Below are 21,361 nucleotides of genomic sequence, written 5' to 3'. Positions count from 1 at the left end.
AATCATGGTTTTTTTACCAATCGATAAAATATTAAATTTGCTAGCACAGCTTCATCTTTAAGATGTACCTACTATACTTCTTCCAAAACTACACATTCACATACAAAACTATCAATAAATTTTAAAATTCAAACTGAACCAATGAGAGAGGATGAGAGATATACCTGTTCAGTGACAGACCACTTTGAATTGAGAAACTGGCTGTAAATGCCGTGCAACATTCGCTTCTCAGCTTCTGAAACTGATGATTTAGGCATTTAGCCTTGGATGCCATGGACTCCAGAAGAGCAACCGTGATAATAAAGATCTTTCCAGTTCCACTGCCATCTTCCCTATCCAAGAGCAAATGAACTACTTAAAGTTGTGTGCCAGAAAGAAGTGCTTGAAGGTCCGCTCCACTAAAGCCTTTAGTCCTGTGAGATATAGCTTTCCAAGTTAACATTACTGGCCATTGGTAACTGCATGGAAACAGTCCAATTAGTAATTATGAAACATATGAATAATTGCAAATATTTTTCTTACTAATGATATATCATCTAGCAAGCACTGCAAAGATTAGTAAAGAAAATACACCTGGTATCTTGCAGATTACTGATCAAGAGTTACAGACTTAGATTTCCAATCAATCACTCACTAAGACGTCTTGCTTTTCTAAAGAAAATAAAACAAACAATGACCTGAAACTCGCAATGCTAGCAATTGAAGACAAAGGCTAGATGAAATTATAGTTCACGTAGAGATGTCAAGTTAAAAAATCATTTCCACGTCGTGATTATTGTCAGTGACCCCCTTACCTATTGCAAAGGGCCGTCATAATTATCTGGACAATAAAACTACTCAGCACGATCTCTACCATGGTTTTTCCCTTTCATTTACTTCATTTTACTTGTTCTTAGAATGGGAAGAAGCAACAGAGAAAGAAACAAACAAAATGAAGTTCATTGATCTTCAAAGGGAGAATTAGAATGACCTTTGCATTGTTCCATATTTTCAATTCATAATTTAACAATAAAACAACGCAATAAACCAAGATAAAATGAAATATGAGCCAAGGTACAGTCACATTCTGAAGATGGGCAAGATGTAGTTTCAAGAGGACTTAGTTCAATTTTAAGTTAATACTTAATGCAGGGCAATCTCTTCTTCAGGCACTGCACCAGCATGACTGATAGTGATAGTGATTGAAATGCCATCCTATATATTAATATTCAACATCACAAATATATATAAGCTTTTAAAATAGCACTTCTTATTCTTGTATACACACTAAAAGAACATATTTACGGCAAGGCATCTAAGTATAGGGCCACAGCAATCCCCTTACTGGACCAATTCCCTCGCCCCCTCCCGGCAAGCATATTACAACCCTATTAACACATAAGAACCAAGCAAACCCAGCAACACGTCATATAATAGAATGAGTGAAGGGTATGAGGTGCTAAGTTTTAAGCGATTGAGGAGCTCAGGAAAATAGAGTGGAAGAGCCAACAACTAACTTAAAATTTTGAAAAAATGGACTACTTGTTCAAGAAATCTGAAATTTATTTGCCTCGACACCCTCAACCCCCACTATTGTGTATTTATAAGGTTCCAGGTGTTGCGACGGAACAACAACATCCACCAATTCCAAGATATTAATTCAAACATATGTCAACATGGAACAAGACAAATGTCAAAACCTGTAGAGTTCTTAAACTATTTGATTGACAACAAAGTTCGTTTCCTCAAAAGAAGAAAGACTTTAGAACATATGTCGGTTTCTATCAACTTATGCTTTGTTTAATTCATTTATACAAAGAGAAAACCTGCATTGGTAATAGCTTTAGTAGAAAAGCAGATACATAACAACAATCTACCTTTGGTAACCACTTCCAACTCCAGCTCTTAAGATCATTCCAGAAACAAGAAGTCTAGCAAGTGGATCAAGGAATCTAACCCCCACTGGCCTCAGTCGAAGTGTCCAATGTAGAAAGGGAAAAGGAGCAAAAAATTGGAGACGTTGCAGTCCTGTCGAAGACCAGTGGAGAAAGCCGGGGGATGGTCGGAAAAGAGTCGTGGGGGTGAGGGGACTCCAATGTCGGCGCTGGTCGCGGGCAACGGTGACGGACGGAGAGAAATTGAGCAGATTGGTTGAAAAAGGGGGTTTGTGTTGCAGTCTAAAGACGCGCGTGCGCGCGCGTGGGTGGTGGGAGAATGATGGAGTTGGGCGGCGACGGGCCGCCGGAACAGAAGTGGGTCTCTGGCAGTGGTCGCTTGCCAAAGTGCTTGGAAGTGAAAGATCAATTTTGTTGATGATGGAAGAGAGAGAGGGGAAAAACCCCTTTACTAGAGAGAAGAAATGTACACTTCCGAGACACCCAATTGCGGAGAATCAATAACACAAAGGAAAATATTATTTCTTTTTTATCTCTTATTTCTTGTTTTAAATCTATAATTTTCTGTTCCTTTCTTTCAAATTTTTTAATTCAATTTTTAGTAACAATTGCACAATTTCAACTTTATATAGCTTTTTGCGTGAAATTATTTTACATTAACATCATATTTTCAGTGAGAATACGTACATCATATTTTCAGTGAGAATACGTAAAAAAAAAAAATACTTTTTTACTGTAATTATTATTTTAGAATTTTAAAATTAAAAATTAAAAATAAAAGTATAAACAAACATGCATAAGAATAAGATTGTCCAAACTCGTCTTCTCTCAGAGTGAGCATGCCACCCACAAAAGGAGCTATCTGTGTAAATATACATAAATACAATATATATTAAATTATTTAAAATCTATAACGTTCTTTTTTTTTTAACAATTGAAGATCAATGGGTATTAAAACAAGAGTATAATAGGCAACTCATTAAAAGTTATTGAACAGCCTGCTTAATTATTTCAAAGTTTCAGATCTAGATCTATTAACATGTTGCATATTTCAGAGACCAAATACAACAGAAGGGTTTTGGGGGTAGCTGATCATATCTTCACAGTAAATTACCAAATAAAACAATATTTGAGCTGGAGCTCATCACTTTCAATCTTACCCAAACTGACTAAAGAAAAGGAATATCACCAATAACGTCTATTGGAAGATTCGTTACAACAAAAAATGACATCTTTTTCTGAATATTAAATTACTAAAAGATCCATTGAATTCTAAAAACCATCATATCTGTCAATTGTGTTTCACATATACTTGGTGTGCAAATTAGTTTTACAAAAAAATATGCTTTTCAATATTTAATTCATGTATCACATACATTTGGCATGTAAATTATTTCAAAACAATTCATGCTTTTCAAAAATTCATTTACACTCCATGTTTCCTGATAATCTGCAGTGTCACAACATTACCCACTAAATGTATTAAAACTCATGCACTATGCCTGATCAACCCGCAAATTCAGAGCATATGATTTATTATCCTGGCGGTTCTATTACCTAGATCCAAACTAGACCCCACTATTAGCTGACCTTATCCTGCCCATCCTATGCGAGAGTATGGAAGAACTCCTTAATAAGCCTGCATCTACAGTGCAAAGCAGATCAAAGATACATGTGAAACGAAGATACAGAAATCTTCTCAGCAGCTTTAATTTTCTTAAGCCTAAATAAATCATTATTCACTTAGTATTCTCACATGCTAATCAAAAAACTCACGAAACAATCACAATACCTCAAGAAAAGCTTTTAACAAGGACGTGTAAACTACTAATCCTTTTAGAGCTTTTCATTTTGGTGTGCATATTGTTTTACCTTGTCCTTTTGAAGGAAACATGGAAGATCCCACAGCAAAGGGAATATGACCACAAAGAGATTATAAACACAAATATATTTCTGGAGAAATTAAACAAAATAGAACTCAGACCACCTTGAGCAACTTATCATATGAATTCAGAACATAATTTCTTTTGCTAATTATGCACCACTTCTGTCCCACAAGGTTGGTTTGGCATTTTATGTTAGTTCATTGCAAATGTTCTATACTTGGATATAAAGCCATTTATCATTTAATCTAAAGGCACCATCTGAATTTTCCAAACAACCATGCAGAAAAGGCAGTATGTGTTCACACAAATCATGATATGGTACAGACCTCAATTTGAAGAACCCGGCCAATTGCTGCTTCTGACTCATTCCAGTTCATCTGTGAACAAAGCCCATTTCTTCCCCCAGCTCGCCAATCAAGAAGGCCAAGAAGAACTTCCACAAGACCAACCCTACAACAATTATATGCCATGTTACTATTGCATGACACAGAGAACATGCAACAGTAGTTTTATCAGGATGCATATCCCAATAATATTCTAAAAACAGACTCAATCACCCACCCATATCTTAAGCCCAGGTGACAGATAATTGCACGTTGTGGGCCGAAATTACTTTGTGTCTAATAAATACTAATTGCATGATTTGCATTACTTATGCACCCATCTTAGAAAATTTATCATGAAAACACAGATGAATTTATGCGCATTGTTGTTTCATTAACCACGTCTGCACATTTCACATGCATAACAATTCTACAACTTAGGGTCTAAAGAGATATTGATGCTCACTTGAGACCCTGTGCAACAAGTGCATCTCTTGCTCGATTCCCTGCAACTACAACACGCTTTAAGGTTTCAAGAGCTAGGATGCTTCCACCTTGCCAACCAATCGCGTTCGACAGAAGTGGAACTACCTGAAGAAAAAGCTCATCAGAACAATACCAAACTTAGCAACAGATGTTTAATCAGATAAACACATCTTTTGTATGATATTTTCTTGGAGGGGAAAAAAGGGGGGCTGCTTAAAACCACAGCATATCTGGGGTGTCCCAGTACTAGTGGCTGCCATAGCTTCTGCACAGGTGGTGCTACCTGCAAGCTAATGTAGAACACATAAACAATTAAGGCGAACTCGCTCCGGAGGAGTTTGTGAATTTTGTTGCGACGAACCATCCTCAGATACATAGATTTCTGAAGCTATTGTTTCTCTGCTTGCTCCATGGGCTACTGCAGACACAAGTTTGGGCACATAACCAAGATATCCAACATGATCTGCAAGAGCGGGGTACATCCTGAGTAAAGAGACTGGGGTAGCAGAAAGAAGTAGAGGAAGTTCAGTGTCAACAGCTTGGCCATCATATTGTGAGGCGGCAACGGATGTAAGGTACTGATCCAGCAGCCCTTCAAGAAATCTCTTGGGATTTCTAAGTGGAAATTTGGGATCTTTCAGGAATAACCTAACATAGATCCCTCCAACCTAGACAGCAATACATGATGTAAGTCATTAAACAGAATTAGCGTTCTTTAGAACATCCATGTAATCAATCAAAAACAAAAGAGTACATCTGCAGCACACAGCAGTTATACCTGAGGTTCATTTCTCATCTCCTGTTGGCCAGAGGCCTGCTCAGGTACATCCCAATCAACAACACGTCCTTTCACCTGTTCACGGTACAGATCCGAAGCCATAGTTGCTATTTGTGCAGACAACGATGCAGCCATTGCTGGAGTCCAGACTAGTTCAGGAGTTTTGTTGTTTGTTCAAGAGCAACCACAACTGCTTCACCAGGACCATCCCTGATTACCGAGACAAGGAAATCAGGCAGAAATCTTGCCAGACTTATCGCCACTCTAGGCCCATGCATAGTCTGGCCAACAAGCTTCCCTAATAGCGAAGCTGCTGCGGCTCTTTGCTGCAACGGAATCTCTTCTACACAAAATTTCCATTTTAGAGCGCAAGATAGAATTCTTAAGAAACCGCTATCTATGAGATCAGCATACCTAGTATTGGCAAGAGAACTTCAAGAATGAAAACCAACCCTCCATGCTTTGCAGCTGCCCAAGCTAGCTCTGGCGTGCTTGCTAAGGCAGAACATGCAAAGCTCCTTCACGGCAGCTGGGAGATGAGTGAAGCAACTGTAATAAAACAAGCAGACCAGAGCTATCTGCGACCATTGCTTCCACACAAGGTGCATATGTAGTCAACCATGACAAAACAAGTAGACATAGTTGAGGAATGTTGCTTGATGAAGAAACAGGAAGAGAAAAGCATTCAAAGAGGGGAATAGCTTCTCCTTTGTGGAGACCACTGAAGCTAAATTCAGATTCTTTGTCAACAAGTGCTGAAATTACAGAAAAAAAGGTGTCAAGGGTGACTAAAAAAGTGTCAGACGAAAAACCACCAGACTTCTACGTGAAGGGATAGCAGACCGTATTGAAGATTTTTGACTAGTTCCAAATCCTCCCTCTCCAAGCTTTTCCCATCAAGTGATGCTGAAGAATCATCAGATGCTGCTCGGCAGATCCATCAGTGGTTACATCACTATTAACATGAGTATCCATGCTTGCAGCGGGTGCATTATGGACTAGATGTGATATAAAATCAACAAGGGCAAGACAGAAGTCCTCAGGCTTAGTAATTTCAAAATCTGGTTGATCATTATAGACTCTCAAGTTTACGTTGCCAATATAGAGCTCCTTAGATAATGCTTCATAAACAAAGGAATGCGAATCTTTAAGGTCATATGAACCATGATGACTAAGGCTTGCACGCTGCTCTTCCACAAATTTCAAAAGTTCTACTCAGGTGGAGGAATTCCAGATTATCTGTAAATGAAAGATCAAGTGAAACTATGTCATGATATCTGAGAGTCCCACAAGGTCATCAACTATGGCATAGAGCATCTACAAATGGCCATCACTTGGAACTACAGTATATGTGTTTAAAACATTTTCAATCTAGATAGTTATGGAAAGTAACACCCACACCCCAATTATTATCAGAAAGACAACCTATATATAGATTAGAATTATAGCTTGCACATAATAGATACCCTTTTCTTAATCATTATGCAAAAAATAAAACCTTCAGGCTCGTGAAAAGAACTTTTGGTGCAAAAGCTTCTTTTTTTGTTATTTTGTTTTTTTTTTTATGGGGTAGGGAGGAGGAAAATGTGCAAATAGGTTTGCATATCAAACATAAGAAATGCATGGAAACTTCACAACTAGTCATAGATAGGAAGGGCATAGATTTTAAGGCCCAACACCAAATTTCTTTGATCAGACAAGATAGATAAGAAGATACTCTATTAGATGCAAACAAATAGCCTCTTCCCTTAAAGAACCAATAGTTCACCTGCAAGAGATTCTTTGAATTAAATACTATGTCCAATGCAAAAGACAGTTCAAAGAAAATTAAGTTTTCTAAATTTAAATGCAGAACGTCCAGAATACATTCATGCCACCACACCACCCGGCAAAAGACAGTTGAAAGAAAATTAAGTTTTCTAAATTTAAATGCAGAACGTCCAGAATACATTCATGCCACCACACCACCCGGATTTGCTAGTAAACAAGTAAATCGGGAAAAGAAAAAAAAAATGAAACTTGAATCAGTTATAGAATCTTCATGACAACTACATACCAAGTAGTTAAAGCCAATTTGAAAACTTTTAATAACACGAACATGTAGAACATATTGCTTTCCTCTCTTTTTTCCCCCAATTATCTACTTCTAATAGAAGCAACAAAGTACTTACAAAAGAAGAAGAAGCAAATATTGCCTACATATCAGAAAAGGTATGTTAAGAAGCCTGCCCCGTTATAGTGCTCTGAGTTTCACAACATTCAAAGAAAATATGCAGATATTGATGCAGGAAGATGAGGCAATGCTCAAGTGGCACCCAATACGTTTTTTCCTTGTCAAAATGCAAAATCTGCAGCATTTACCTCAGGGGACTCCAAGTTTGAGTTTAATGTGAATAGGAGGTCTTTTGCAAATTTATTTTTCATCATGCTTGCAAGTTTAGGGGTTAGTGAAGCTCTAAGGCATCAGCTGCAGCCTGATTGTAGGGTGTCGGGATCTCCTCGTCAACCAAACCACTAAGCCTTGACAAGGCATGAGATGCTTTTACAGCATGTATGTTTTTTGCTATTTGAACGCTAGTACCAACACCATGTGCATCTGTCTTATCTGATTCCTCCGCCGTCGAATCATATTGGAGCAACAATGGTATAAGGTACCTGAACAAACAAAAAGTGACCCTATAAAACCACAAGTTTATGAAATGGACCTGGATTCAAAAAAAAATCCACCTGAGAAAGACCATAACATCACGATAAAGCAGTTTGCAACAGTGGAGTGGTTTTTAAGATATAACAGGCACATAGCAGCTGATGCAGAGGCCTTCAAGTTCACAATGTTCATAAACCATAAACTTCCACAGTGCCACAGAATAAAGAAATTTTGTCTTTCAAAGAATAGTCACCATAAAGTACCTTCAACACAATAGTTCCAAGATTTTTGTTCAATTTTAAAATAAAAGTTGGACTCTCTTCGCAAGCAAATTGACTCGACAAAAGGTACCGAACAAATAAACATTAACTCTATGAACCCTCAAGTTTGTAAATGGACCTCGATTCAAGTAACAGACCACAAGAGAAAACTATAACATCAAGGTACGGTAGTTTTTTGAGAAACATCGGAGTGGTTTTTGTAAGATGTAACAGTCATGTGCCAGCTGATGCAGTGGCTTCAGAATTCAGATTGTTCATAAAGCTTAAGTTTTCACACTTCACGTAGAAAAAGTATATTCTGGCATTCAAAGAATAGTCACCACAAAGCATCTTCAACACTAGAGTTCCAACATTTTCTTCAATTTAAAAAAATAAAAATATGACCACCTTCACAAGCAAATAAGTCTTCTATACAAGCTCAGACTGACACAGAGAAAATGCCAGCAACAAAGTCATCCACATGAGCACAAAGAGCATTATAAATAGACCAATATGGGTAATTTCATTATTCAATATCCATATATGAGCTACGAAGAATTATATGGGCAAAAGAGTGAAAAGTAATGAACAAATAGAAACTAAGTCACTAAGCAATATGTCACTTGGAACCAGGTTAAGCGATAAATATAAAAGGACGGTCAAAAAATCCATAACAGAAACAGTAGTGTTCTGCGAACTTCCAGAAACTAGAATCTCATGCTAGAAAACTGATGAAAGCATAATTATAACAATATAATGATCTATCTTACCACAGTACACCAGCCTTCAGAAGGGCATTTTGAATTTCAGAGGAGATAGAAAGGTGAGCAATGGTCTGCAGGGCAGCATCAATAGCAGCAGGAACAAGCTCAAGTGCAGTGCAATGAACAATGTCATCAACTAATCCTGAAAATTCGAGCATCTCAGTTCTCGCACTTTCAAACTGACACAAAACTGGAAAGGTTCGCATTATGTTAGCGACAATAGTAGCGGACGGTTCAGTGGCAGGAGTTGTTGGTTGGACCACACACATGCAACGGGAAAGGAGGGTTGCAAGAAGAGGTATTCCACCATCTCTCACAAGCTCTTCACCATTCAATGATGAAGACTCGCACCTGAAAGTTAAATATGTGGAAATAGCATAAGCAAAAGTACATTTACAAAGTATTATCACAAGAAGAATGATATGGAAATTAAAGGCAGATGATGAATTTACGTCAACCAAACAAGCTCCGAGGATGCAACTAGAAGATGTGCTTGATCAGAGGAAAGAAAATTGTTATCATCCTTGTCCACTGTAATGGCACTTAAGAGCATAGGATATCCAGCATATTTGAATGGCATCAATACATTCCCATATCGCCTATATAGAATACACTGGCCCTTTAAGAGAAGCAACAACCTCCAACTCTGGGGACCTTGCAATCCATACACGGTCACCTAAGGGAGAGGAATAAGAAAGCAGTAGATCACTAAAAAGAAAATATGAAACATGGAACTCAAATATGAAGAAATACAACCAATTAAAGAGGATTGCATTCCGGCCAAAGACATGCCTCATAAAAACGCTCATATGTAGGGTTCAACTTAGGAATTTTGTCCAACTTTGCTGATCATATTCCAAGAAGTTTACTGATTGCAGAATGAAATATTAGATGCAGGCAACAAAACCAAAGGAAACATATGTAAGTAGTCCAAACCTCATAGGAAAGCCCTATGATTTACATTTTCACTCTTCCGCAAAAGCCACTTAGATTTATATATTTAAATTTATTTCTTGGTCCACACCTTAAATTGAGGTAGTATCATATCTAAGAATTAAATATATATATATATAGTACCGTGTCCTTCCTAGTTCCAAGATATATTTAAAACCAATACCGATATCCATTTATATGTGTAACAAAGCATTTGGCTCATCTTGACAGCATAAATACCTTTAGAGCACTTTCTACCAGTCAAATAAACAGCTTAATTGTGAAAACGGCGTCTAAACAAGTCGACTAATTCATTTGAAATAAGATCTGGCAGCTTATAAGATCCCTTGTCTATAATAGTCTCCATTTTTTATGAGTAACGACAGATCCTCACACAGGATCAAGGAATTTGGCATACCTGCAAGCACTCATAAGCATTCTGCAAACTTCTCCCTCCCTTTAGGATTTTTGTCTGAATGATACTTCATTGCAAGTTTCCTATACTGTCTCTTGAGCTTTTCCTCATCAATATACTCAATCTGCTTTGATATATCAGGTATCTCCTCAACTAACTCAAAACTTGGTTTCTTAGGGGCGTCTCTGGATACTTCATCAATGGAAATCTCTAGTATCTTGCAAGCTTCTTCTTCAGAAAGCTCCATTGGCCTTCGAGTTAACTCTTCTCTCCACATTACTAGCAATGATTGCAAAAACTCAACATGTTCAACAATAGGCCAATTAGGAAATCTAATTTCATCACATAAGTTTCGAAGATAATAACGATGACACCACATTTCATCTTTCAGCTCTGGATATGTCACTGGTGGCATTGGAGCATAGTCATATAAGGAATGACAATGCTGTGACAATTTCTGAGGGAAATCACCAAGATGCTGAAGAACCTAATCAAATAAAACTGAGAGTTAAATGCAGCACTTATTTGCATTGAAGATGACTCAAGTACCACCATGTTTTAGAATGTAAATACTAAATGTTAACAAAAGATGCTTGGGGTGAAAGACAAGTAGCAAACTCCAGTTGCAGATTCAGGGCTACCTGACGGATCAGATTTTCTGCTCGCATCTTGTGTGTCCAAATAATATCAGGAGTGTCAGAATCAGAAACCATTGCTGCGGCAAAAGCAACTGGGCCGCTACGTTCCAGTACATAAAGCAATGACTCAGGTAAGAGGCCGCCCAAAACACTTCGTTTCGCCAAAGGTAGAGAAGAGGAAACTGCAGCTTCCTCACCACCATGAAAAGCTTGATAAACATGAGTCACTGAGAAGAGTTGGGCAATTGAAAGAAGATTAGATCCAGGGTAAGCCAGAGCAAAAGAAAATGTGCCTGTACTGTATAGTCGGATCATTGCTTTTGGGTTCTTAGTAACTATAGCTTTCAGCAGAGCAGCAACAGCATCAACAATAGTTGGTTCACCAGAAAGCATTGCCTGCACATAAGAAATAGAGGAAAGAGTTTGGTTCATTAACTGAAGCTCTGAAATTGAGAAACAATGTGCATATTGAGGGAGCCACCATCGAGCCACTGCCTAGTTCAGCTTAAAAACAAAAGAGAAAATAACGAAAACATCTCAAACCTGTGTGGAAGGCAAAGAAAGGAACAAAAGTTACCCCACTTCCAAAGTGAAAGTGTTATAATATAATTACCATGAAAAGGCACAAGAGAATATGAAAAGTTGCATCTTTAAAACACCTGGAGTTTAAGGATACTAGTAAACGTGGATATCCTAAGTGCATATTACAGGGAAACTATATCTTAGTTTAAGGAGGTGCAATAGTTCCAGTGACCCTTCTACAGTTGTTTGCTCAATCAGTCTCCAATGGGCATCTCATGTGACGATAAGCATAAATACCGGACAACTGACTCCCATTTTAAATGGCTTGCAAGGCAACCGGTTTATTGTAGGATAAAGCTCTGATCCTATTTTACTCTACGTGCCACACATCAATCTTTTATGTAACCAAGCTCATAACCAAAGGAATGCTTTAAGGGGCCCAGTGCTTTATGTACGTGAAAGAATGGCCTGCTCATTGAAGCGAGTAAAGATTGAGGGAAGGGAAAAACAAAATGAACAGCCCTTCATAATTCTTTTGAACCAACTTGTACCAGATCTACGTACAAGCAAAATTTAGAACTCTTTTAACAGAAGTCGGAAATGCTGTACCCCACCCTCGCATATCCATCAACATAATCCTCGACTTACTATCCCTAAGCGAATACAAATCATAGAACTGCCAGATTGAAAATCTCAAATATTTGAGGACAAAGGTTGATGGAACTTGTTTGAAACCACATATCAACCTTTACATTTTTCAGGCTCTCCAGGTAAATAAACAAAAGATACAATATTAAGCATAACTTTCTGCCTTTTTAGCAATTTTTTATTCTAATAAGTCTGAGTAGATTTTTCAGTTGGCCAAATTGGGACAAGAGCACACACAACCAATAGAAGGACAGGCACTTAAAAATATTACTTGTGCAATATGTGGAGACAACGTGAGCTTGACAAGATCCTCTTTACTCTGGGGGTTGGTGTAACAATCTCTCCAGCATCATCTATATCTGAATGAGCGGCTACCATACTGTGCAATATGGACAATGCCACATCTCCTACCTGAAAAAGAACACGCCCGTTTTAGGAACATTGTTAAACAAGTATACCCAACTATAGGTAGGTGTATCAAGTAAAGACTCCTTCCATGTCATTATTTGTCCCTTTGGCGCAGGAAAAATAGAAATTTCTCTACCATAGATATCCTATTTAAATAACAAAGTAAATAAGAAAGAACCTCGTTCAGTAACTAATTAATAATAAATTTAGTCTAAGAAATGTAGATGATCATAAGAGCGAAAAATTCTTCATTATCACAGTAGAAATTACTTTATTTCATATTCTGTGGCGAAAAACTGCAACAAAATGATCATGATCATAGTCTGTAGTCCAGTAATTAGTCTCTATAGAAACTAGATACTAATTCAACTCCATCAGTTCAGCAGTAGTTTGATATATAAACAACACTTCAGTGCTATTGAAGATCCCCCAACATCCGCAAAGAGCTAGAGTAGTTCAATACAAGTCAGCAGACATGATGGAAACAGGAAGCACAGAGTTCATGGTGATCCTGATTGGCATCACGGTACCATTCTGGATGATACAGGTACAGACAAAAGGATACCAATTCAAGGCCTAAACCCAATGAACTCCAATTCTCAAATTGAACAGCCTGCTGAATTCTTTCAAAGTTTCAGATCTAGATCTATTAACAAGTTGCACATTTCAGAGACCAAATGCAATAGAAGGGTTTTGGGGGTAGCTGATCATAAACCAATCTTGACTAGCATAATCATTCATGATACATGTACTCACAGAGCTTCACAACTCAGTAAATTACTAAATGAAACAATACTTGAGCACGAGCTTATCACTTTCAATCTTACCCAAACTGACTAAAAAAAAGTAATATCACTAATAACGTCTAAATAAGACCAAACTGTATAGAATATCCTAAATGTAGCATCAAACATCCCATCCCACAACAACGGACCAGAGCATTGTCCAAATAGTTAGATGCCAAAATCCCAGAGATTGCAATTGCATGCTCATGTACATAAGTTCAACAATTTACATAGCAACAGGCATATCATAATTCGAGAAAGGAATAGTAAAAGAATATGGGGACAGTATGTCTACTGTTGTAGACGATTTTAGTATATTGCCATTATTGCACTCAAAAAATCAAAACCATCAAGCATCCTCTAAAATGCTCTGATACTTTATGACTTAGAGATATCCACCAAATTACCTTCATTTAGCTCCAACTAACATGCATCATTCTACAGCGCGACACAGTAATTAGCATTCCAATTGTGATCAAAAGTCATATATTACATAAATGAAGCAATTATTTGCATATATTTCAATTTTAAATAATAATTATTATCTTACCATAAGTTTCTGCACAGGGGCATAACAAGAAAAGGAATGCCGGTAGAATACTAAATTTCCAAGAGACCATTTCTGCGTGATACTAGAAGAGGATCACACATAAGAAAAGAAAACAAACCTAGAACATAACGAGACTGCTAGATCATATGATAACTGGAAGCGAGACACCATTGGAGGACACCTAATAGCTGCACTATGTATTGCAGCTTCTCTTGCAACACTCGACGATTCAATATTAGCCATATCAGCAGCATCTCCACAATAATATCCTAAAACAATAAGATCGAATAAACAGAATAAGCACTTTAATTTCAGATATTGATATTAAATAACTTCTCTAGATAGATCAACATAAATATCGATAGGAATTAAGCCAGTACAAGCGACTTACCAGGACTGAACCCCGAGTGATAAGCTCTTGGGAAGTGACAACAAATTCTCGAGCTTTTTGCACCAGTAGTCAAGAAAAACATTGATTTAAGAGAGTGACTTACAATGCAACCAAAGATTAAATCACTAAAGATGCAGAGCAACAAAAAGTAACACAGACCTAATTACAAATGATGGTATCTAATTGTATCTGTTGATTTTCAATGGATAAGAAAATCCCTAGCAGAATGCTAAGTCCTCAAAGGTACCTAAGATTTTTACAGTACTTATGTTCCATATATTCTTCTCATGATGTAATCTTTTTTTCATTTAAAACACCTTGCTGTGAGCTCATAACTCAATACCACCCAATATCTATTGTCGAGTATGGACTTGAATTTTACTCCTTCAACACTTCAAGAGCATAAAAAGATAAATGCAGGAGAGCACTAACACACCTAACCCCTCGAAAGAATAGCTCGCACTACCAATGAACTAATGAATGGGTTCTGCATAAGAGTGTAGGGGACAAATGATAAAGATGATATGATAGCATATAAATAGTCACCTGCACCACGGAACACCAGCACTAAGAAGCACATCCAGGGACATCATCTGGTGTTCTCACCAAGTGTAGCAAATGTAACTGAAAGATATCTCATGAACTTCATTAAAGAGTTTAACAGAAGATGGAACACAAAAAAGGAATCTGATTTTATTATCAATTATTAGTTAACAATGATTCCCAACCTCACATACCTGGATAAACCGCATTCATGGGCCAGTATAGATTAGAAGTGAAAAATTTATAATACTTGTCTATATGCACCATGGTAGACTTCTTTAACTCTTACATGCAAGCACATACATTTTCCTTTTAATGGGCGGTCATGTAAAATGCACTACTGCTATATACTGAACTTGCACCCTCACCCTGCTGGGATGGCAATCTAAAGGGAATAATTCATTAAGATTAAAGAAAACCATAATAATATAGAATTTAAATATTGTTACAATAAATACAAGGCCAGAATCTATCTCCTCCTCCTTCCAACCAAAAATAGTAGTCACATAAGAAAAGGCATGCCAAAGTAGAGGATTTTACACAAAAAAAATTTCAGCACCAAGAAATGTGACAATTTTTTAATAAATCAATAAAGAAAAGAAAGGACTGCCGCAATGTCATTAAAGTTATTGCCTCCAACAGAATGAAATACTATGTGCACATAATCTCAAAACACAAACGCCGCAATACATTATGCAAATGCTAACTTATCATAACGAGGGTAAGAGGCCAATCACATCACAACACTTCGTTTTGCCAAGTATAGAGGAGGACAATCAAGCTTCCACAAAATCTATGGATTTCAAAGTGTTATCATCCTCGATGCTAACACAATACCCTTTTATCTCCTCACATCTACCTAGTCGGGACGGATTTCGCTTTTCTTTCTTTTCTTTGGCCACTAATGAATTTTTTTTCTTTTTTCTTCCCCTTTTGCTTTAGTCACGGCTTTTATTTTCTTTTTTTTTTCCTTTTTTTTTGCCTGCGACTTGTGTTCTTTAGGCCGTTTTCGGGTCTTTTGACGCGAATGACAACACTTGTGGTGAAGGCACCCGGTTACTCAACCAAAAAACGTCGCATTCTGGCCTTTTGACGCGAATGACAACACTTGTGGTGAAGGCACCCGGTTACTCAACCAAAAGACGTTTTACCTAAAGTGCTTTGCATACTCATAGCTCCGGCCACCGTTTTACGTGAATAACAACATTTGTGATGAAGTTACCCAGTTACTAAGTGACCTAAACCAGCGGAGTAGATGTAATTTCCTTTTTCTTACTTTTCTTTCTTTCTTTCTTTTTTTTCTGGAAGGGGAAGGGCCTTTGAATTTTTCAAAATGGATGCATGTCCCATGTTAGGGATATAAGGATCAATCGGGTAGAGTTTTAGCAAACAAATATGATCTCACAAGAATCCTAAGATTTAGTAGAAGCAAAGATATTCCAACTCTCTTTCAAAGCAATTCAAAATGCATGAAATTATGGCTCAACGACTCCACAGTTAATCAAGCAACAATCACATAATGCTAGTGCACATTCATGTCTCAATCTTATGACTTCCTAAATCACATTTATTTGTCAAATTACTAAAAAATAATATAAACGGAAGTAGTTTGATAGTAACTGGCAAAAGAAAACAAAACAAAAGTAGTTTGATAGGATAACAAAAGATGAACAAAAATTTAAAAAAAAGTTACCCTCTGGTTCCTATGTGTTAATTAACACTACATATATGTCATGGAATTCTTTACTTTTGAAATGGTTTTATCCCATTTGGAAGGTGAATTGGGCTGTTCAAATCAAAATTAGAATATGAGAAGTTTCATGTAATTTCAATTGAACCAAGAGTCCAATCCTAAAATGCTAAACAATTACGGACATCCCAACAACAAAATGTCTCACAGAGCTTGATATACCACAAAGAACACAATACACGTCGTTTACTTGAATGAGATAACATAAAAGCACAACCAAATTAAACAAGATGAGAAACACCCACACCACAGTAGTAAAGTAATTGAAAACCACTAAAAAAGCATCCAACACTATTTATCAAAGGAACAAACTTGCCATAGATAAAAAGAAAATCACAACCCCATAATGTAGATGATAAATATCAAGAACTCAAGATAACAATGCAAACATATAAAGGAATGCTTGATGGATGAAATGAAGAGTGAAAGCCAAGAAAATGATCAACTTTTTACCACCATCATCACTTTGCAAAGACTTTCTAGTTTCTGTGTCATTGTTTTCAAAGACGTCTTTGCCACCTCATACACCTTCATCCAGCATGCATGAAGACATAAGAAAAACAGATAATTTTGAAATTCCACAACCAAACTGCATGTTCACAAGAGGAATTAGTGTACTGTGCATCATTCGCCATTGTTGGATAAATAAATTACAAATAGAACTTACTTCTAAAGTCTTCATGAATCCTCAAGCTCTACCGCCTTCTTGGACCATTCCTCCGAACCTTCCTTAAACGAGTGTACAAGCTTGGTTACCTATGTGGTCCAGAAACATTGAAACACAAAGACGTTGACAAATGCATTAGATGTGGCAAATGTCTACACACACACACATATATATATATATGAACAACCAATGCATTGCTTAAAAAGATAAGTAGTTGTTAAGACGAAGCCTTAACCAACCATCAATCATGAACTTATAAGGGCATCATACAACTAAGAACAACATGAATCATTACATACACACAAAGTCACAAACACAGCCAAAAGTGACACTCTTATAAACAAGACCGTCGTGCTTTGTTATATTGATCGCCAGCATGGTAAGTCCTCTAAGGTACCTAAAAGATTTTGACAATACTTATGTTCCATTTATTCTCCTCCCAATGTCATTGTGCTACTAGTGCTTAACTTAATACCACCCAATCTCCATGCCCAAATATTATACTCCTTCAACCCTTGAACAACATTAAAAAGATAAACATAGGACGAGGACCAGCCGACCCATCGACTCAAAAGAATAGCTAGCACTACCAATGAACTAATGAATGGGTTCGCATAAGTTTCAGATCTATTAACAAGTTGGATATTTTCGAGAAAAAAAAATGAAAGTGTTTTGGGGGTAGCTGATCATAATTCAATCTTGAGTAGCATAATCATTCATGATACATGTACTCACAAAGCTCCACAACTCAGTAAATTACCAAATGAAACAATATTTGAGCAGAAGCTCATCATCTTCAATATTACCCAAACTGACTAAATACAGGAATATCACGAATAACGTCTACATAAGACCAAACTGTACAGAAAATCCTAATTTGAGGATTGTTCAAACAGCAGAAACAGCCTCTCACTCACAATATGGTATTAGATGATGAAGGTATTCAACTTGGAAAGGAGACTGAACTGTTCGTGGTAATAACCAACAATGATAAACTGTGAAGGCCCTTAAAACCATCAGAAATTGAAGCTGGTTCTTGAATTAGAAGATAAAGAGGGATGAAAATTGGATTTGGACAGGTCAAGGGGACCAAACATCATAAAAGAAAAAGTGGCTTCCATTAAAACTTCATGTAATGGAATTCATCATTCAAAAAGAACTAGCATCGTTCTGAAAATTAACTGATACAAGTCATAAGAAAAGCGGAAATCTCTGCTCACCAGATGCATACGAGATTATTTGCCTTTTCAATGGTGAAATATAATGAGCCCCTTGGAATGCCGCAGGGCACAATGCATTGAGTGGTCTGAAATCAACGGAATATGCCTTCTGAAAGCCATCCAGAATCGCCATCATTGTCGAGTTTGCAGGTCTCCTGTCTGATTTATATCCTCTTAGCAATGACACCTGAGCAACCATGGAACGCTCATGATTTAGATAAATGTTCATGTCTTACAAATTGTCACATCTTAAGAGCTGGAATAACAAAGGAAGATTACGGGATAATTATACAGACACATACCCTCAGGTTTGGGTATTACGGATTAAACAAAAAAAAGAAAAAAAAAAAAAGAGGGAAAGGCCTATGAAGCATGATAATAAAGATCTATGAAGCACTTTATTCTCCACAACACACCTAAATGAAAACCACAAACAAGTTATCTGTGAACATTACAGGTTTCATCACGGAAGGAGACAGCTGCAGAATTGTGCTTACCCTAGTATTTCTTTGTTAATGTCTCTGGCATTGTACCTTGTATATCCAAAGCCAGTGTAATCCCAAACCTAGAAGAAGACATTCATCAAATTCAGATGTAAACTGTTCCAACAATCCTTAGCAACATTTTTCTAATTTTAAGTAGAAGAAAATTACTCACCATATGATATTATATAGAGCAAGTTAAACACATTAGGATTGTCAAAGCAAAAATTAAATAAAAGAAGCACTAGAAAGCAAGATAAAGATGACATGTAAAATGGAGGGAGAAAGTATTTGCAAGGAAGTGAGAGCAAACTTAGGGCATCAACAGAGAGTATTCCAGTATTCCTTCTTTATCTATCAATATATGAACAATGAGAAAATATTGGGCCAAGAAGGATTGTTCAAACAGCAGTAACATTTCGCAATACCATAATTTGAGGCCTCCTCCTCGCTCTGTCTCTCCCCCTGCTTTTCTTGGTTTTCTTTACTCTATTCTTTTGGGTGAGAAATGAACAAGAAAAAAGAAATGAAGGTGAGAGGATTTCACCATGTGCGTGTCGGTGGGGTTTGATGATGGGGAGAAAACGGTGGTTTAAGGGTTTTTACCAGCGGGGTTTTCCTTTCTTGGATTTGTACCCACATCCGCAGCTGCTTCTCCCGCGGGTGCTGCCGTACCATCACATTCGAACCTTTGAGTCGGCCATACCACCATGAACTTCACCTGCTTTCTTTAACTTTTTTCCTCGAAGAAGTGAACAGTGGAGAAGGGAAATGGTTTGATGGTGGGGTTGGGTGAGGGTATTTTGGCGGTGGGAGGACGGAACTGCGGCGTCTCTCCTTCGCCGGCTTTGGCTTTCTTGGAGGGAGAAAATGAGGGGTATTGTTTGAGGTGTGAGAAGAAGAATTGCAAGAGGTGTGACGGCCTTCCTCGTACCTGCAACATCACCCACTTGCCTCATCTGCTTCTCCACATTCAGCAACATCTCAATTTTCGCCTCCAAATCTCCGCCTCCATTTTCCTACAAAATTAAACCAAAACATTCGATAAATCACAGCACGAGATACAAAATGGGTAAGCCAACAATAGCGTATAAGCTAATTGGAAATCAGGAACGCGCATTTGCTTACCATTTCGATCGAATAGATACGACCAATTGGGGAATTTTTCGTGCAATCGATGAAAAATAAAACCCTAGAGAGAGAGAGAGAAAGAGGAGAGAGTTGAAATATGTTTTACCATGCGACCATCTTACCGCTAATAAACCTTTTACAAAATTGTAAAATTTTTATTATACATTTTGACCCCTGAATTACGTTTATTATAACAAAAGTCCCCGTAAAAAAATAATTTAGTGTTGATAGAACAAAACACCCTTTTAACATGTTTTTATATTTTTTGTTACACCCTTTTAACATGTTTTTATATTTTTTGTTTCACTTCCTATTAAAAAATCTCTCTCAAAACTACTTTTAGTAATTTTAAAATTTTTACTAAAATTTTTATGTAAACAATAATGTTCAAAATGTATAGCTTTATATAAACTATATAATACATAAAAAAAGTTTACAAGTTCAATATGAAAATATATTTTACAAAGAAAATTATTTACAAGCTCAATTTAATTTTATAAAAAAATATATTATATAACTTATAATTTTTATATTAAATTACATGCATAAATAATTAAAAATATAGCAGTCTGAATTATATAGCCCCATACTATAAGAACCTTGCCAAGAAACAGCAATATTGTATGATAAGCTTAAGAAGAATCCATCATCACTCATAAAATATTTTTTTTGGGTAAAGGTAAGTTTCATTATGTAGAAATAGTACAGTACAACAGTGAATTGGTTATCTCTCGACAGGCCAAGGGATACGCCATAGTCTATAGAGAGCACATGTACTAATGGAACTAGAGAGATTAATACTCAAAATTCTCTGCCTAACATCGTCGATAATGAAAGAAGCCAATACATTTGTCGTATGCTCAGTTTGTTGGAACCGTCTGCAGTTTCTTTCACGCCATATGTGGTAAACGAATGATCCAAGGAACGCTCGGTATGCAGCATTGATGATATGCTTCCCTCTCCGTTTTCTCGCTGCCCATTCCACATCCGTTGCCCATGCTCGATTGGGCCAGGCGAATCGAATAATTTCTCGTATTGCTGAAAGACATCTTCTGCTGAAGCGGCATTGGAAGAATAAATGGGAATGTGTCTCAACTGCATCCTCATCACAAAGTATACATCCTCCCATGTGTGTGAGTCATGGTTTGTCCGTCGTTGGTAATTTTTCCTAAATAGCCATCCATAAGATAAAAGTATGCCGTGGAATCTTCAACGAACCCGAAAGTAGTGAAGACCAGCCTACTTTCGGTCCAGTCAGGC

The 21,361-nt window shown here is 37.1% G+C and overlaps 2 long non-coding RNA genes and 1 pseudogene across 3 annotated transcripts; all 3 read right to left on the bottom strand.

The window, feature by feature from the left end:
* Nucleotides 1–371: 371 nt before the first annotated feature.
* LOC148789159 (uncharacterized) lies at nucleotides 372–4,763 on the bottom strand. The gene is made up of 3 exons (XR_016063224.1): nucleotides 4,550–4,763; nucleotides 4,087–4,210; nucleotides 372–458 (listed from the first exon to the last, which is right to left on the bottom strand). It is a non-coding gene; the product is annotated as an uncharacterized LOC148789159 (long non-coding RNA).
* A 24-nt stretch (nucleotides 4,764–4,787) lies between these two features.
* Nucleotides 4,788–12,677, bottom strand: LOC148789158 (dnaJ homolog subfamily C GRV2-like; annotated as a pseudogene). Its single transcript, XR_016064090.1, has 11 exons — nucleotides 12,633–12,677; nucleotides 12,493–12,585; nucleotides 11,008–11,400; nucleotides 10,370–10,853; nucleotides 9,471–9,694; nucleotides 9,025–9,369; nucleotides 7,709–8,002; nucleotides 6,174–6,586; nucleotides 5,762–6,102; nucleotides 5,348–5,690; nucleotides 4,788–5,237 (listed from the first exon to the last, which is right to left on the bottom strand). The product of XR_016064090.1 is annotated as a dnaJ homolog subfamily C GRV2-like (transcript).
* A 2,478-nt stretch (nucleotides 12,678–15,155) lies between these two features.
* LOC148789157 (uncharacterized) lies at nucleotides 15,156–20,187 on the bottom strand. Its single transcript, XR_016063226.1, has 5 exons — nucleotides 20,099–20,187; nucleotides 19,399–19,989; nucleotides 18,986–19,053; nucleotides 18,489–18,675; nucleotides 15,156–17,357 (listed from the first exon to the last, which is right to left on the bottom strand). It is a non-coding gene; the product is annotated as an uncharacterized LOC148789157 (long non-coding RNA).
* Nucleotides 20,188–21,361: the final 1,174 nt, after the last annotated feature.

This window comes from Sesamum indicum, linkage group LG2 (assembly GCF_026168435.1).
Source record: "Sesamum indicum cultivar Baizhima isolate 11 linkage group LG2, ASM2616843v1, whole genome shotgun sequence".
Classification (NCBI taxonomy): Eukaryota; Viridiplantae; Streptophyta; class Magnoliopsida; order Lamiales; family Pedaliaceae; genus Sesamum; species Sesamum indicum.
The sequence above is the reverse complement of the archived record's forward strand: the minus strand, read 5'-3'. Positions and strand labels throughout refer to the sequence as shown.